The 12,677-nt window shown below is 53.4% G+C and overlaps 1 protein-coding gene across 1 annotated transcript in view; it reads right to left on the reverse strand.

Moving 5' to 3' along the window:
* The window catches only part of LOC140410712 (ectonucleotide pyrophosphatase/phosphodiesterase family member 3-like), a 249,137-nt gene that overhangs the window by 55,165 nt on the left and 181,295 nt on the right, over positions 1-12,677 (reverse strand). The gene's annotated exons all lie outside the window — the stretch shown is intronic.

The following is a 12,677-nucleotide window of genomic DNA, read 5'->3' on the forward strand; positions in this document are numbered from 1 at the left end:
TATTACACATAAAACACCCTTGTTCACAACCAGTATGATGACTCTGTCATTTTCCTCCGCAATGCAGGATGGCCTCCAAACCCTTGGCCTATCTCTCTCGGCATCCTCCTCTCCCGGGCACACTGTGTGCGGGTGATGAGTGTGAACGAGCACTCAGCAGACAGGCAGGGGTCAGACTATGACATAGATTGAAGAGCACTGGTACTTGGCCCTCTGCGGGTTATCATAACCCCCCGGCCATCGACAGTAACCCGCTGATGGCGCTGACACAGTCCCAGCACCCGGGAGTGATGTAGCACATACCCTGGAGGGTGGAAAATGGGAGTGGGGGGTGACGGACCAGGCCACGTCCTAAGTGAATCAAGTGAGTATGAGGGCCTCCCAGGTCCTCCGGGCTTGCCGACCCCTCGCCACTGCCATCTGTCCTACAACCTCCAGCTGGTCCCCTGGTTCCTCCCCGGCCTCGTCCTCCAGCCCTTGCTGGTCCGGCACCACCTCATCGGCCTCCTCCTCCTCAGAGCTGGGCACATGTTCCTCATCACCGATCGCCAGCTTGCCACCACGCTACTGTGCGAGGTTGTGGAGGACACAGAAGACCAACACAAAGCGGGCGACCCTCTGGGGGTGTACTGGAGTGCGGTGTACTGGAGTGCACCACCAGAGTGGTCGAGGCATCAGGACCGCATCTTGAGGAATCCAATGCATCGCTCAGTCACAGCCTGGGTGGCCACTTGGGCCTCATTGTATCGGGTCTCCGTTTCAGTCTCCGGCCTCTGTACTGCCGTCATTATCCAGGTCTTCAGCGGGTACCCTTTATCCCCCAAAAGCCAGTCGCATCCAGGGATGCTCCTCGAAGAGGCTGGGGATGACCAAGGATGTAGCTGTCATGGACACTGCGGGAAGTGTGCACATACGTGCATTATCTTCATCTGGTGGCCGCACACAAGCTGTATGTTGAGGGAGTGGAACCCCTTTCGGTTAACATAGGGCACTCCCAGATGGCCCGGTGAGTGCAGGGCGGATTGCGTGCCATTTATTATCACCAGACCTGGGGCATCCAAGCGATGGCGGAGAAACCAACAGCCTGGGCAGCTTGTTGGGCTTGGTCCATATCAAAGATGATGTAGTTTTCCGTCCGGGCATACAGGCATCCGTGACCTGCTGGATGTAGATTTGGATTGGATTGGTTTATTGTCACGTGTACCGAGGTACAGTGAAAAGTATTTTTCTGCGAGCAGCTCAACGGATCATTAAGTACATGAAAAGAAAAGAAAATACATAAAAGGGCAACACAGGGTACACAATGTAACGAGATAACACCGGCATCGGGTGAAGCATACAGGGGTGTATGCTTACCTGCAGACTGTGGCCTGTGAGATACCACATAGGTGCCCGCTCGAGCCCTGGAATGATCCTGAGGCATAAGAGTTCAGGGCTGCGGTGACCTTGACGGCCACCAGGTCCTCCTCCTCCACGTGATGCCAAGTCTGTGAGGTCATGGCATAGTGCCGCACCATCTCTTTGTTGAGACGGAGCCTCTTGCGGCACACGTTGTCTGTCATTTGTTCAACGCTTATACACCCTGGGCTGATGCGGGACTTCCCTTCTGGGTCCCTCCCTGGCCTGTTGGGCGGACGGATTCTCAGGGTGTGGGGCGGGGTCCGGCATGTGGGCCGCTGCCTCGAGCATCTGCAAATACTACTGCTGTCATCGTCTCCGGCATCTGGCCGCCTGGCCTAGCAGCAGCACTACGAGGACAAATTCTGCATTCAATATCCTTCCCATAGCGTTCAATACCTGTAAGGAATTGGGAGGCGGTGTTAGACTGGCAAACAGCAGCGGCCCCCATCCGGGACCCTCCAATCCCCCATTGATCCCCCCCCCCCCCCCCCACAACCGGGAACGCTCTGCCCATGCGCTCCTGACTGCAGCGGGCGACCCTCACCAGACCCCAGACCCTCTACCCCGGACACCAGCTCATACCATCACCTGGACCAGGTGCTGGTTCCCTCCCCATTGCACTCACTCACCCTCCGGCTGTGGACATGTTCCGAAGCTGTGTTCCATTCCTGGGGTGTTCGGGTGTTGGCTGCTGCATGTGTGGTGTTGCTGCCCGTACTGTTCAGGCACAGTGTCCAGGCATCGCAATCTGATTGGAATGCTAGGTAATGACTCCCACATGCTACATGGCCTGCCCACCCACGGGAATCCACTTACGTTGTGTGAAGTACTCACTTAACTACGATTGCCAATTCCCTATTAACAATAGCCTTCAGCCGCGCATCCAGAGGCCACAGCAGTCGGTGGGGAGTCATGGGTGGTCGGTGGGGCAAACGGGCAGGACAAGGGTTGCCCCCGGAATGGATACACACGATCTAGGGGTTGTCATGGTGGTGCCCTGAATGGTTGCCTGCCCGGTTGCCCCCCCAGCACCTAACCCATTCCCATGGATGGCCCACCCCTGCAAAGGGTCACCCCATCCCTCACCGAGCACTGGGGTGGCACGCCCAGCACATCCGGGCTCTTTGCCTGTGAGCAAAGATGGTTACTCACCTCCTTGGCTCCCTTCCGCCAGGTTCACGTTTTTCAAAAGGAGTACTAACCAGCGCCATCATGAACACTGAATGACGGGAGGCCGTAAGATAAGGAGTGGCTCCCGTTAATTGTATGGAAATAGGGCTGAAGTGATGATAATTGGTTTCTCGCCACACTACGTCGAGATCCCAATTTCGCCTATGGGAGCGGGCCGGTTGCATCGCAAACGGTTTGGCGCCTGGCGCGGTTCTCGTTTTTTGCCTCTCTCGCTATTCACCGGCCATAACAAGGCCGGAGAATCACGCCCTTGTGGTGGTATGTATTAGGGGTAATACGGTACACCATGAATGCCGAGGAGCTATTGGAGGACAGATGCTGGGTCCCGATTGGATCTGCCGCCTACTGGGCTCCACCCAGATAGGTGGGGTATAAGAACCCGGTTTGCTCCCAGCAGCTGCATTCTGTGACTGAGCTGCTGGGGAACGAGTCTGAACAAGTCTGCTCAATAAAGCCTCGATTGAAGTTCTCTTCGTCTCGCCTCGTGTGTGATCGATGGTGCTACAATTTATTGAGCAGACTTAAAATGGAATATGGAGCTCCGGATCACCCCGGAGTGCCTGCGAATCGGCCCCCAAGCAGCTAACGCAACGTCGGCGTTTAAGCACTGGCTGGCGTGCTTTGAGGGATACCTCCGAACAGCCCCCGGCAGACCAACAGAAGACCAGAAGATGCAGGTCCTGCATTCCAGGGTGAGTCCCGAAATCTACTCACTCATCGAGGACACGGAAGAATTCCCAGCGGTGATCAACTTGCTGAAGGAGATCTACATTAGGCCCGTCAACCAGGTCTATGAACGCTACCAGCTCACGACGAGACGACAAATCCCCGGGGAATCGCTAGACAAATTCTTCAATGCTCTAACGATCCTGGGAATAAACTGCAACTGCCCAGCGGTTACGGCAAACGAACATACGGACCTCCTGATCAGAGACGCTTACGTAGCAGGTTTGGCATCGTCGCAAATTCGCCAGAGACTTTTAGAGAAAGACTCTCTCGGACTCACAGAGGTACGGGCCCTTGCAGCCTCCCTCGACGTGGCCTCCCAAAACGCCCGCGCCTATGCCACCGACCGCGCTACAGCCCCTTGGGCTCCGTGGACCCCCGCCGCGACCGACCCCTCCGGCACCCCCCACCCCGCCACAAGCGTGCGCGGCCAGAATCCCAGACCACCCGGGGGGACCCTGCGGCTATTTTTGCGGGCAGCCGAAACACCCATGCCAGCGCTGCCCGGCCCGCTCGGCCACCTGCAAAAGCTGCGGTAAAAAGGGGCACTACGCAGCGGTGTGCCAGTCCCGTGGGGTCGCCGCTATCTCCAGGGAAGAAACGGGACCACGGACTCAACCCCCCCAGCGACCCACGGGTGGCCAACGGGCGCCGCTATTTTGGGCCCCGGACACCACGAGGCGGGGACGGGCGCCGCCATCGTCCTACCCACGGGCCGCGTGCGATCCATGGGAGCGGCCATTTTGTCCACCCCCGACCGCGTGCGATCCATGGACGCCGCCATCTTGGCTGACAGGCAAGGACCCCAGCGTGGACGGCTCCACACTGCCTGAAGACAACGATCTGATGCACCAACCACGTTTGGCATCGGTGACCCTCGACCAGTCGCGGCCCCGGACGCTCCAGTCGACAACGACAAAGGTGCTGGTGAACGGGCACGAGACGCCGTGTTTGATTGACTCGGGGAGCACGGAGAGTTTTATTCATCCAGACACGGTAAGACGCTGTTCCCTTGTAATTCGGCCAAGCACCCAAAACATTTTCCTGGCGGCGGGGTCCCACTCCGTTGCAATCAAAGGGTTCTGCATCGCAAACCTAACGGTGCAGGGGAGAGAGTTCAAAAATTACCGGCTGTATGTCCTTCCCCACCTCTGCGCCCCCACCCTCCGGGGGTTGGACTTCCAATGCAACTTCCAGAGCTGTACATTCAAATTTGGCGGCCCTATACCCCCACTGACTATCTGCGGCCTCGCGACACTCAAGGTCGAACCGCCCTCCTTGTTTGCGAACCTCACCCCGGATTGCAAACTCGTCGCCACTAGGAGCAGACGGTACAGCACCCAGGACCCGTTTATCAGGTCCGAAGTCCTGCGGCTGCTGAAGGAAGGCATAATCCAGGCCAGCAATAGTCCCTGGAGAGCCCAGGTGGTAGTAGTGAAGACAGGGGAGAAGCAGAGGATGGTCGGAGACTACAGTCAGACCATCAACAGGTACACGCAGCTAGATGCGTACCCTCTTCCCCGCATATCCGGCATGGTCAATCGGATTGCACAGTACAAGGTCTTCTCCACCGTGGACCATAAGTCCGCCTACCACCAGCTCCCCATTTGCCCCGGTGACCACACGTCCACTGCCTTCGAAGCAGACGGGCGGCTATACCACTTCTTATGGGTTCCATTCGGCGTCACGAACGGAGTCTCGGTCTTCCAACGGGAGATGGACCGAATGGTTGACCAGCACGGTTTACGGGCCACGTTCCCGTACCTCGACAACGTCACCATCTGCAGCCACGACCAGCAGGACCACGACGCCAACCTCCGCAAATTCCTCCAGACCGCTAACGCCCTCAACCTCACCTACAACGAGGAAAAATGCGTGTTTAGCACCGACCATCTAGCCATCCTTGGCTACGTAGTGCGTAATGGAGTGATAGGCCCCGACCCCGAACGCATGCGCCCCCTCATGGAGTTCCCTCTCCCCCACTGTGCCAAAGCCCTGAAACGCTACCTGGGCTTCTTTTCATATTACGCCCAGTAGGTTCCTTAATACGCAGACAAGGCCCACCCACTAATCCAGTCCACTACTTTTCCCCTGTTGACAGAGGCCCGCCAGGCCTTCAGCCGCATCAAAGCGGATATCGCAAAGGCCACGATGCGCGCCATCGACGAGTCCCTCCCCTTCCAAGTCGAGAGCGACGCATCCAACGTAGCTCTGGCGGCCACGCCAACCAAGCAGGCAGACCCATGGCCTTTTTCTCCTGGACCCTCCACGCTTCAGATATCCGCCACTCCTCAGTAGAAAAGGAGGCCCAAGCCATAGTGGAAGCTGTGCGACATTGGAGGCATTACCTGGCCGGTAGGAGATTCACTCTCCTCACTGATCAACGGTCGGTAGCCTTCATGTTCGATAATGCACAGCGGGGCAAGATAAAAAACGACAAGATCCTGCGTTGGAGGATCGAACTCTCCACCTACAATTATGAGATCTTGTATCGTCCCGGAAAGCTGAACGAGCCGTCCGATGCCCTATCTCGCGGCACATGTGCCAACGCACAAGTGGACCGTCTCCAAGCCCTCCACGAGGACTTCTGCCACCCGGGGGTCACTCGTTTCTACCACTTCATAAAGGCCCGCAACCTCCCGTACTCCGTCGAGGAGGTCCGTACAGTCACCAGGAACTGCCAAATCTGCGCAGAATGCAAACCGCATTTTTTCAGGCCAGATAGAGCGCACCTGATAAAGGCTTCCGGTCCCTTTGAACGCTTCAGTTTGGACTTCAAAGGCCCCCTCTCCTCCACCGATCGCAACACGTACTTTCTTAACGTCGTTTACGAATACTCCCGTGTCCCCTTCGCCATCCCCTGCCCCGACATGACCGCGGCCACGGTCATTAAAGCCCTATGCACCATCTTTACCCTGTTCAGTTTCCCCGCCTACATCCATAGCGATAGGGAGTCCTCCTTCATGAGTGACGAGCTGCGTCAATTCCTACTCAGTAAAGGCATAGCCTCGAGCAGGACGACCAGCTACAACCCCCGGGGGAACGGGCAGATAGAGAGGGAGAATGGAACTGTCTGGAAGACCGTCCTACTGGCCCTACGGTCTAGGAGTCTCCCAACTTCCCGCTGGCAGGAAGTACTCCCGGATGCCCTTCATTCTATCCGGTCCCTGCTGTGTACCACCACGAACCAAACGCCTCTCGAGCGCCTCCTTTTCTTCCCTAGGAAGTCCGCTTCTGGAACGTCACTTCCGACCTGGCTGGCAGCCCCGGGACCCATCCTGCTCCGGAAACATGTGCGGGCGCACAAATCAGACCCACTGGTGGAAAAGGTACATATACTCCACGCAAACCCGCAGTACGCCTACGTGGCGTTCCCAGACGGCCGACAGGACACGGTCTCTCTGAAGGACCTGGCGCCCGCCGGAGCTCCCCACACCCCCCCAACAACAATCACCACCCCCTCACTCCCGCCGGTGCACCCCACAGCCACCCCTTTCCCGGGGGGATCGGTTCTCCTCCCAGGCCCGTCCAGGATGAAGGAAACAGAGAGGGACAGCGCGATGCTCCCAAAGTCGACCGAACCCGAGCCAGCACCACCACAACCACCCGGGCTGAGACGATCGGAAAGGGCGACCAGAGCACCATCTCGACTCATCGAATCGACTTAAGATGTATATAATTCAGTAGCCCAGTAAAGCGGCATTGTTGTAAATAGTTAACGCTGCTAATCGGGTAAAATGTGAATAATTCAGTGGCGCAGTAAAAGCGGCATGATTGTATATAGTTCAATGGTTAAGGCACCGACCCGGTAAACCCCTACCACCAACCACCCACCACCCCGCCGGGTTCTTTTTTAACAAGGGGAGAATATGGTGGTATGTATTAGGGGTAATACGGTACACCATGAATGCCGAGGAGCTATTGGAGGACAGACGCTGGGTCCCGATTGGATCTGCCGCCTACTGGGCTCCACCCAGATAGGCGGGGTATAAGAACCCGGTTTGCTCCCAGCAGCTGCATTCTGTGACTGAGCTGCTGGGGAACAAGTCTGCTCAATAAAGCCTCGATTGAAGTTCTCTACGTCTCGCCTCGTGTGTAATCGATGGTGCTACAGCCCTTTGGTTTTTTTCTCTGTTGCTGTGCATACTAGCAGCTGAGCGAGCGGAGGAGTGGCAAAGGTAACTCCTCTAACTCAGTAAGAGGAATTGTTAGCTTGCCAGTGATAACCACATTCTGAGAATGCATTAAAGGAGCAAATCCTGGTGAACAAACTAAATGCTATGTAAGGGGGGCATGGGAGGGGATTCATGTGAGGGAGCTAAAACGTATCTCTACAATGATAAGAATATTTGGGGTCCTCCGATGCTCTTGGGAGGTCACTAGCGGTTCAGGGCTGGAAAGGTTTCGGAAACTATTTTGTAGGGTGTTGGATACAGTTTGGTAGATCAGGAAAAGTCTTTGAAGTCATACACAGATCCACTAGACTTTATTGACTCTTAGAACTACTTACAAATAGACAGCATAGTGTACAAGCCAGGAGTTGTTTCCTTGCTTGCTAATTCACACGGCTCTGTCTAGGTACGGGCCATGTGTCTCTTACATCATTGTATGGGCAGTCTCACATTAGCACTTGTGCAAGACCCTTCTACTACACATAATTATTCGTACCTTGCTTGGATTGAATGAAAATATTGATGGAAAGCAACATTTTTCTTTGGACCATTAAATAAATGCAGAGCCCATGATAGAGAAGATTATACGTTGTCTGAAAAAGAATTGGATTTGATAGATGAAAGGCTTGCACTTTTATTGCACCTTCAACAACCAAACCTCAGGAATTTCCAAAGTACAGCCAATGTACTTGAAGTAAAGTCGTTGATGTAATAATGTTGATCAAATAGAATTTAGTCATGATTCAGTTTATTGTCAGTTTTGGCGGCAACACTGGCCAATAGGAAATATTTGCTTTTTAAATTTGTAATTAGCCAGAAAGAAGTGTTTGTGGAACACTGGGTATAGCCTACCTGCATCTGAGCCAGAAGCCCAGGGTTCAAATACCACTCCAGGACTTGATAGCCAAAGGAGGTGCATACATAACATGGCCAACCAGGTTGACTATCAACCTGTAAATACTTAGAACATGGCAGGTGGTAACAGCAGGAGAGATTCTTGGTCAGTCATGTGATGGAAAGAATGTTGAAGCCTCTGCCATCACAATCTATAGGTCCAGGCTATAACATGCATGTAAAAGTGCAGATTGTCACAGTGACTCAGATTCCTTGTGTCTGGATAGCTGGTGTGGATCAGATAGGTACCAATGGATCACAATTCTAACTTTGGGGAACTTGCCTCCTTGCCCTACCCATGGTGGAGATCGCGGCACTGTGGGTCAGGCCAGCCTTCAGGCAGAGTACCCAGATAGACGAACTAACCAGTGTCCATGAAATACTATGGGCACAAATCTCCAGCCATGTTGCGCTCTCGCTTGAGCGTAATGCGGCTGGCGAATCTCGGAAATGTTCTCCAGCGAGCCTCCCGGGATTCTCCGACGCCCTGGGAGGCGTTGGAGTCAGAACCCCGCCCCAAAAGAGCATGACCAATTCACGCTCGCAGAAGTAGGTCGTAAACTTACTTGCGACCTACCTGCGCGGGATCCAGCAGCCTCCCTCAATTCTTCGGCCTCCCCAGCAAGGTTGCAGCTGGGTGTCAATCAGTGCTGGTCCACACAAGCATGGACCAGGCGGAACGGCAGCCAGGGGTCTCTCGGGCTCCCCTGGCGTTCCCCCTGGAACACAGGCACCTTGTCACTTTGCAGCTGGCACCTTGGTAAAGCCACCCTGGCACTGCCAAGGTGCCCAGATGGCACGTCCAAGCCAGCAGGAGCACTGCCTGAGTGCCAGGATGGCAGTGCAAGGGTGCCCAATTGCCAGAGTGGCACTGTCAAGGGTCAGGGGTGAGGGAGGCCATGCCCATGAATGAGGTGGAGATGCCGGCGTTGGACTGGGGTGAGCACAGTACGAAGTCTTACAACACCAGGTTAAAGTCCAACAGGTTTGTTTCGATGTCACTAGCTTTCGGAGCGCTGCTCCTTCCTCAGGTGAATGCAGAGGTCTGTTCCAGAAACACAGATATAGACAAATTCAAAGATGCCAAACAATGCTAGGAATGCAAGCATTAGCAGGTGATTAAATCTTTACAGATCCAGAGATGGGGTAACCCCAGGTTAAAGAGGTGTAAATTGTATCAAGCCAGGACAGTTGGTAGGATTTTGCAGGCCAGATGGTGGGGGATGAATGTAATGCGACATGAATACCAGGTCCCGGTTGAGGCCGCACTCATGTGTGCGGAACTTGGCTATAAGTTTCTGCTCGGCGATTCTGCGTTGTCGCGGGTCCTGAAGGCCGCCTTGGAGAACGCTTACCCGGAGATCAGAGGCTGAATGCCCTTGACTGCTGAAGTGTTCCCCGACTGGAAGGGAACATTCCTGCCTGGTGATTGTTGCGCGATGTCCATTCATTCGTTGTCGCAGCGTCTGCATGGTCTCGCCAATGTACCATGCTTCGGGACATCCTTTCCTGCAGCGTATGAGGTAGACAACGTTGGCCGAGTCGCACGAGTATGTACCACGTACCTGGTGGGTGGTGTTCTCACGTGTAATAGTGGTATCCATGTCAATGATCTGGCACGTCTTGCAGAGATTGCCATGACAGGGTTGTGTGGTGTCGTGGTCACTGTTCTGAAGACTGGGTAGTTTGCCCTTGACACTTCAGCAGTCAAGGGCATTCAGCCTCTGATCTCCGGGTAAGCGTTCTCCAAGGCGGCCTTCAGGACCCGCGACAACGCAGAATCGCCGAGCAGAAACTTATAGCCAAGTTCCGCACACATGAGTGCGGCCTCAACCGGGACCTGGGATTCATGTCACATTACATTCATCCCCCACCATCTGGCCTGCAAAATCCTGCCAACTGTCCTGGCTTGATACAATTTACACCTCTTTAACCTGGGGTTACCCCATCTCTGGATCTGTAAAGATTTAATCACCTGCTAATGCTTGCATTCCTAGCATTGTTTGGCATCTTTGAATTTGTCTATATCTGTGTTTCTGGAACAGACCTCTGCATTCACCTGAGGAAGGAGCAGCGCTCCGAAAGCTAGTGACATCGAAACAAACCTGTTGGACTTTAACCTGGTGTTGTAAGACTTCGTACCATGAATGAGGGTGGAGGGGGGATTTGAAGGGTGGGGAAGTGCAGATACATAGGGGCCTCCGAGTGGTTGGGTGGATGATGGGTGGGGGTCCTAGAAGGAAGGGGGTACTGTAATGGGGCTAGGGAGGGCCTGAAGAGGGGGGGACTCCCAGGGACACCATAGCAGGTTGTCCTCACTTGGAGGGTAGTGTCCATGTGTGTGTGTGGGGTGGGGGGGGGGGGGGGGCTGACATTGCCCATGGGTGGGGAGTGTGGGGGACCCGCAAGCTCACTTAGAGATTGGGGCACCCTTCAAAATGGGGGCCCGATCTCCAAGGTCAGCTCCCCAGTGCTAAAATAAATTCAAGTGTGGGCTAAACCGGTAGGAAACTCCCCAGGGCCCAAAAACGTGACTAAGTGTCATTGAATAGCTGTGGGGAACTTGCCATTGGAGCCGGCGGGAAACTCCCTGAAAAACCCACCACAAATTAACTTTGAATTCTTTTGGGAGAATTGGGCCCAATAGGTATCTTTCTCTATTAGAGAGAGACAATTGGTTAGATATAGCTTAAGGGGCACCTCTCTACAGGCGTGGAACACGGGAAGGGAATGTGCCACCATGAATTAGCACTGCCAGTACAAGGGTTGAACACCACCCGTTGGTATCATCTGCATAACAATCTAGCCTCAGTATAGATAATTATATTTCACCTTCTTGTTTGTCTTATGCAAGCAGAGTGGGCTAGTTTATTCCCTCATTCGAGGCGGGGATTGCTGGCAAGGCCAGCATTTATTACCCATCCCTAGTTTCCCTGAACTGAGTGGCTTGCTAAGCTATTTCAGAGGGCAGTTAGAAGTCAACATATTTCCCTGGGTCTGGAGGTATAAGTAGGCCAGACCAGGTAAGGATGGCAGTTTTCCGTCCCAAAAGGGCATTTATGAACCAGATGGGTTTTCACAACAATCGATGATGGTTGTCATGTTTACCATTGCTGAGACTAGCTTTATATTCCACCAGCAGCTGCACTGGGATTTGAACCCAGGTTCCCTGAGCATTAGTCTGGGCCTCTGGATTACTAGTCCAGTAACAACCATGACACCACCACCTCTCCTAGAGATGGTTGAGGAGGGGGAAATATGTGAGTGAGACTATTACAAAATTGAGTAGAGTACCCTGCAATTAAATCACACCAACTTGCAAGAGTTACCCAGACCATCACATTCAGCTTAGCCAGAAGCCAATTTGACATGTATTTTTTCACATCTGTAATGGGGAGTGTTGGTGTCACTACACAGAATAACTGCCTGCACATCTTTGGGTTTGTGGAAGTGAGACCCACGCAGACAAAGGGAGAATGTGCAAACTCCACACGGGCAGTGACCCGGGGCCGGGATCGAACCCAGGTCCTCAGCCCCATGAGGCAGCAGTGCTAACCACTTTGCCACCCCTAAGAATATTCAACCCAATATGATTTTGCCACCTATATCATTCCTCATTGCTAAGGTATGGTTACTTCAGGATACTTTGAGTAGTCACTAACTTCATCATCTGCACTGCAGGCATTCTGCATTAATTTCAGTGCAATAACATTAAAGACTTTGAATTTGATTTGATTTGCTTTATTGTCACATGTACCGAAGTACAGTGAAAAGTATTTTTCTGCGGCCAAGAGAACGTACACAGTACGTACATAGTAGAAAAAGAGAATAATCAACAGAGAACATTGACAAATGGTACATCGACAGTGATTGGTTACAGTGTGGAACAAGGGGCCAAACAAATCAAACAAATGAGCAAGAGCAGCATAGGGCATCATGAATAGTGTTCTTACAGGGAACAGATCAGCTGAGGGGGAGTCGTTGAGGAGTCTTGTAGCTGTGGGGAAGAATCTGTTCCTATGTCTGGATGTGCGAGTCTTCAGATTTCTGTACCTTCTGCCTGATGGAAGGGTCTGGAAGAAGGCAAAGTCTGGGTGGGAGGGGTCTCTGATAATGCTGTCTGCCTTCCTGAGGCAGCGAGAGGTGTATACAGAATCAATGTGGGGATTCATTATGGGAGCATCCGTAGCATATAAAAGCAGATTGAAGATATATTGCACTGTAAATTCTATGATATATTTTATTCGCAGGAACATCAGTGGTAATCAACTATAATTTGAAGCTGAAATTAAT

Source organism: Scyliorhinus torazame, chromosome 4 (assembly GCF_047496885.1).
Source record: "Scyliorhinus torazame isolate Kashiwa2021f chromosome 4, sScyTor2.1, whole genome shotgun sequence".
In the NCBI taxonomy this organism is placed as follows: Eukaryota; Metazoa; Chordata; class Chondrichthyes; order Carcharhiniformes; family Scyliorhinidae; genus Scyliorhinus; species Scyliorhinus torazame.